This window comes from Oryzias latipes, chromosome 19, assembly GCF_002234675.1.
Source record: "Oryzias latipes chromosome 19, ASM223467v1".
Lineage (NCBI taxonomy): Eukaryota > Metazoa > Chordata > Actinopteri > Beloniformes > Adrianichthyidae > Oryzias > Oryzias latipes.
The window spans coordinates 3,425,077-3,431,597 of record NC_019877.2 but is presented as its reverse complement, the minus strand read 5'-3'; positions in this window follow the sequence as shown (position 1 = coordinate 3,431,597).

Sequence of the window (6,521 nt, the reverse complement as noted above, 5' to 3'; positions counted from 1 at the left end):
GGCGTCTAGCGTGACCTGCTTTGCCTTTGTTTAGCACAGCCAAACGCAGTTCCAGCTAGTTGACCTCTACTGCTGCTTTGAAGCCACCCTTCAGCTATTAGACTAATTTGTTCTGTTCCTGAGTTGCAATTATTGCAGATTGAAACAGGCTTTGCCTACCTGTGTGCGGCGCGGCAGACGCTTTGAATGATAAACACACAGTGCCGTCATGCACACTTGCTTTTACAATTGTAAATCATGTTGACTTTGAAACTCTGTTGTACCAAAGTTCACTTCCAGTTTGACCTCTTAATATGTTTCCATTCAGTTCAAAGAGGGTACAAGTCGAGTGTGTGTGTGTGTGTGTGTGTGGGGGGGGGGGTCTCAGGCCGACCGCCAGCGCCTGCTGTGGTGCCAATAGCTCAACAAGGAGGACTTGCAACACTGCATGGAACAGTGTTAAATCAGTATAAATGAGGGCGTGTGCGCACTTTCCTGCTTGACAGGTCAATGTCAGCGGATCAGCGAGAGCGGCGGCCTTATCTGTGTGCTGCTGTTGTTCCCCTCGACACAAGGGACTGTTGTCAAATGAATCAAACTATAAGGGCCTTCACACAACAAATAACCCCATTACCTGTGTGGGAGGATTGAGAGATGACTCTTCTGTACTCGTTTCGATTAATAATTAAAAACGCTGATGCTGTTGTCACTTATCATAAATCATATTTAATGTTGTGATGATGTAGGGTTTGCATGCAGCTAAGTATGTAAATCGCACGACTTACACCGCGACCTTTCCTGCTCTGTGATGGATTGCTAGATGGTTTGAAACCGGAAGATACGATAAAGATGATCTTTGTGTCGCACTTTCACAATACGGTTTCACTCTGAACCAATGGAGGAAACTCACAGCTGTTTTAATTGGTTTTTATGTTAATGTTGCATGACAGAAGAAGTGAGAGGTTTGCAAAATATCTGGAAAGATAGCAAAGGAAAAAGCAAGATATTTATAGAAACCAATTTGCTGGCCGGTCCATAAACAGTTGCGTAAATGAATTTGTGTGGAATAGAAGGGTTTTCTCACGAAGGACAGAAGGGTAATGTACTGTCACGCCGCCGACGGTGTGTTTTTGAGGCTTCTTTTGTGCGTGCAACGTGTTGTGCGTCTGTGACGCAGACCTCTGTGATAAAGTGTTGACAACTTGCAGTAATTACTGATGGGTGCTGCGATAGCTGCAGCCACCGAGTCCGAGCAGAAACCGGGAGATCGTTTTCCGTCAGTTTGTCATTTTTAATAAACTGTCAGAGAAATCAGCTCAAACTAATGAATATTAGACTCATTATTGTTCCGGAGATCATAACCAAACCTTTTAACTCCGCTTTGCCAGTTTCTCATCTTCTGTGACTCATTTGACAAAGATGTAATGGTGCAAAGATGAAGATATCTGGAAATAAACTGATGTGCTCGTCCCAGCATGAGGCCCTCTTGCCTCTGCTGCGCCCGATGGCATTTAGATAGTATTTGTTTCTCTGTGGGTGACCTGTGTCAAAGAGCAAACACTTCTTTTCATTGAACTCAATCTCTAATTACAGTGCTCTGAATCCTGGTATTTCGTCCTATTGATATCTTCTCACTGACTCATTTGCAGTATCACTTAGTTGCAGGAAATCAAGAAAATTGTGTCTAACTGATGTTTGGGATATGAAACCTTTCTTGGAGCATCTGTTTGCATTATCAGACGGCATGTTTTTCTTCTTCCACAGCTGTTTTGTCCGGGGGTTGTAGCTTGGGAGCCTGCGAGCTGGCATAATAGAAAATTATCCCCTCAAAGCCCGGAAAGAAAAACACTTTGATGAAGCTTTTTCACTGGAGCTCCGACATAAATGGGCTAATTGGGATGATTTCTGACTGTGCATTCACACATTTCTTTGATGTGGTTCTATTATGCAGTGCAGGGTTTGGGGATGTTGAAGGAGTTTGCATCTATGCCCATTAGATGTGAACAATTTTTACATTTTTTTTTAACTCTTTGAATTTCCTTCTTTATATTATTAGGTTATGATACTCCGATCAACCCTATTCGGATTATTTCAGAGATCTCGTCTCATCCTTTTGCTCTGGGAGAAAACCAGAGGGAAAAAAAGGAAAGCTGGTTTAAATGGTTCTGCCTCCAGTGGTCTTTGGAGGAACTGCAACATTTGGTGCTTCCTTGTTTACGGAACAGAACTTTGCGAGGTACTGGTGACCCAGTAAAACTAAGTTGACCATTGACTGTAAATGAGAATTGGACCATATGTGCGTGATGTCACTCACAGAAAATGGCCTACTACCATCTTTAACTAAATGAAGTCAATTCAGTCACCATTTTTCTGCAGCCACGTTGGAGCCCAATGTTAACAGTAAGCAGTGATTGGTCCCATCTGGTCTGAGTTTCTATGGCAACCACTTTTGCCAATCAAGAGTGAGCTTGTTGGAAGTCCACAACACTTGAAATCTGTCAATCAAACATTTTGGATGTTTGGATGTTGGCCAACAAGCACCCCCTACTTTGATTGAGGCATCTGCTCAGTTTATAGCTTCAGTCACTTGAACTATCGTAGATCTTCCAATAGTAGCCCCAGAGTTTATTCCAAAAGTATGGCAGCTTTTTTTTAGAGAGAGGCATCTATTTGAGAGGTTATTTCTGGTTGTGAAAGTTTCTCTTCTTTTTAAAGCATCAACCTCCGTATTAAGAAAAATTATCTTTGTTTTAACCCATGTTCAAACCAGTTCTTCTAATTCGTCGTTCGCTTTCTTTAAACTTCCACCAGGCAATCGTTTGCTTGTTGTTCCTTTTTCTGCAGCCGTCTTCCCAATATCATCCGTCAGCTTGCAACATCCTCTGATACATGTAGGATCCATCGCCATATGTGGTGCAGACTCCTCACCCGAATGTTCTTTAGCACATGCCAAAGCACAAAGTTTAAGAATCCAATGAGCATTTCTTGGCCATCGCTACACTGGCTCACAACACAAATACCACAGACACCCAGCGTCTGCACAACTGTGTCCACTTTGGGCTGGGGATGTCATGGTGCCTCTGTCAGACTCCTCCACCTCTCCTCTCCGCTTGGTTCCTGATTCATCCAAGCTGCGACCACTTACCTCATCGCCTCACCTGCCTTCATAAGGAGCTCCAGGATCATCATTCAACGCCAGTCCGTTGCCCCTGATGGAAACCTCAGCCACGAGTGGTCGCCCGAACCTGCTGCACTCTGGAATCCTCATCTGATCTGTTCCCTCCGACCTCAATACGAGCCTCTGCCGAGCTATCACCCTCACGAGACGGATCCACGACTCTGGACTCTATGAGTATATCCACCAGTGACGCCACGGGCCGCAGTCTCTCTATCTCTGGACCTCCAGAAACTGTGCCTTACCTGTCCTGCTACCTCATTAAATCCCTTTTCCAAGTCATCTGAACTCTGTGTCTCATTCCGGGTTCCAGCATCTGGGTCTCTGTCGTTCTGTAGACATGACAGGGGAATCCTAAAGGAGCCCGGCCACTATTAGAGACCGGCATCTAAAGTAAAGGACACCTGTGAGACCCGATGTTTATTGGAGACCGGTCACTTTTGGAAGATACACGGTACAGAAACAAAATATCACAACATTGGTAAGCAAGAATGGTTATCCTGACAAATAGAAAGACAGTCATAGCTGTTTATTTCTCTATAGAAGTCTATGGGATTCTGACTTCTTGGAGCCAGTGGGCACCTCCTGTTTGTAAAGCCAGTGGGGAGGGGTCACTCAGTCCAGTTCTACAGCCAAAGGTTTCTGGAACGCCATAAATGGATGCAAGTTCATTCAAGCTAAAATGTTGCCAGGAGTTTTTTATATAACAATCTGACAGTTTTCTTTTAATCCTGTAATTCCTCTTGTTACATTCTCAATCAGTTCAGTTCAAAGCACTTTAGTCCTAACATATATCTCGTGGGGTGAATGTGCTTTTTCTATTGCTGGCCGCCAGTTGCGGAAGAATATTCCTCTTGAGCTGTGCTTGACATCAGACCTGAATAGCTTTAAACAACAACTAAACGCTTACCTTTTTGGAATAGCTTTTAGTCGGTGGCATCTCATTTTCTTTTATTAATTCTATAGAATACTTATACATCTTTTCTGTATTTTAATGCTTTTTGTATTTTATGCTGTTGTTTTTAAAATCTTTATCCTGAATTAGCTCAATTTTAAATGTTCTTTTGATCTATCTTTTTATTGAGAAGCACTTTGGCACCCTGACAAAAAACAGACTAAATGTTTTATCACTTAAGTCATTTTCAACGTAAAATAAAGATTTTTGCAGGTTGATTAAAATGTAATCAAGCAGTTTGTTTTAATGTTTTAAAAGTTAATGAGGCATTGAAATAAACTAAAGAGGCAAATGTTTTCCTTCTTTTAATCTCTTGTTTTTGTTTCCTTCCTGTTTTCACTTGCGCTCGTCTTTGCAGCAGTCTATTTTTGGCCGAGTGATCCAGTCTGCTGAGTTTTCACCTTCTCTCTGCTCTGCAGGAAGCAAATGTGGCTTCTTCACAGTGGGACTGTGTGGTTAAAAACATGGATTAACATAATCAGATCGCTAAAGGTCACCGTGTTTTGCAGCTTCACAAAGTTCTGACGGATATTTCTGGGGCAAAAAAGAAAACCGGAATTCCAAATTTTTCTTTGCTATAAGGTAAGGAGGAGATTAAGATGTTTTACAACACACCCAGATGAGGTTGAGCAGTTGTGAGGTCATGTCAGGTTTGACATCATTGTGATTGGAGCCAAAAACGGTGCCGATCTTGTTAAAAAAAACATTGTTGATTGGTTCCAACCCCTTGACAGGTTCCTTAACTACTGTAGGAATTCTGATGCTCCACAGCTAAAATCACATGACCACATTTAAAGGGCATTTTCTAGGCATTGCGATGTATCCCTTCCAACGGATAGGGGCTTCAAACTATAGATGTGGCTTTACCTTATATGTTTTATGCTTTACTACAAGACTCATTAAAGATACTTTATGTTTTATGCACACATATTTCTGGAGGTCACCAAACAGCGATTGCAAGATAAAACTGTGGAATTGTGTTTGTATTTTATTTTTACATTACATAAAAAAAAAAAAAAAAAAAAAACATTTAAACCCAGATTAGTAGACAAATATATCAGGACAAATTCAAATAAGTAGAGACTAAAATGGATTAAGGAGGGATAGGAGAGTGCATTTGGAAAGATTTATTGTTATTATTGTTATAGTTGTTATTGCTGTTGTTTAGTGCTTGTGTAGAAGAAACAGGTTGCATAAGAATAGTTTTTCTTCTACTGTTCCTGTTGTTCAAAGCCTAATTGTACATTATACATTCCACTGGAACTTCTAGTGGTACGACAAAATAAATAAATACATTTAATAAAAGCTGTTCTAAACATTTGCTAAATTTTAATATGAAAAAATGCTTTTTGTTGTTTCCAAAAGGTCCAATAAAAATGTTAAAATGAAATTAATTTATTAATTCAATGAAATGATATGGTAACTTATTTTAAATTAATATTTAAAATTACACTATAAATCTTCATTCTTCAGTTACAAAAAAAGGTTTGTTATTTTGATTTCCACAGCTAAAAAACGAAACAATTTCTACTAAGATTCTTTTTGTGTGCTTGTGTCATTTTAGATCCAGCTTAAGATAGTATGTGAAATAAATTATCAAAATATTGTAAAAATACATGGTTGAGGTTGTGCCAAAAATAGAAAATTGATGCCAAACCCGGCAAAGTAAAAATCTTTTGAGTGAGAATGTCAAAGTAAACTCAGAAATAGCCAAAAATTATACCATAATTATACTAACAGTCCAGTTTGTAGACATTTTTGTGCTTTTGAAGTGGTGGTGTGTAGTTATATTATAAAGCACAGACTGCTTGCTGGATCAATAATAAAAAAAAAAAATGTAAAAAAACTTAGACTTTGCATACGAATATGAATGCATGAATACCCACAAAAACTAAGTCAAACTGGAGCTCATTTTGTTTTTAATAAAAAATAAAAAAAAAAAAAATTTTGGAGGGGTAAGGTTTAGGCATGTGGTTCGAGTGTAAAAAACAGACAGACAGATGTTAGTACAAATTATTCTCATAGTTCCAGTTGCTGGAAGCTGGAAGGACAACAGGAGAACGGAATGGATTTAATGATTTATTGTCCCGGTCTGTAGATGATCGGAAGAAGCCCAGTTGGTAAGTTGGGATGTTGTTTATCCAATGGCGTAGTAACTCTTGTAGAGCGGTTGGGAGTCGTGGCGTGACATGGAGTCGTGGTGTGGCTGGAAACTGTCCTGTAGACGAGATAGAGAAATTGATTAAAAAAAACTTGCGCATTGATTGAATAAACATGAAAACATGACTTGAGACCAGGTAGAGCACCGTAGAGGGGGATCGAATTGGCGATGAATTCTGGTGAAGGTTCCTCTTAAGCAGAGCAGGCAGGTTGATGAGTTGAGTGCCGACTGCTGGGTCCAATCCAGAGAGC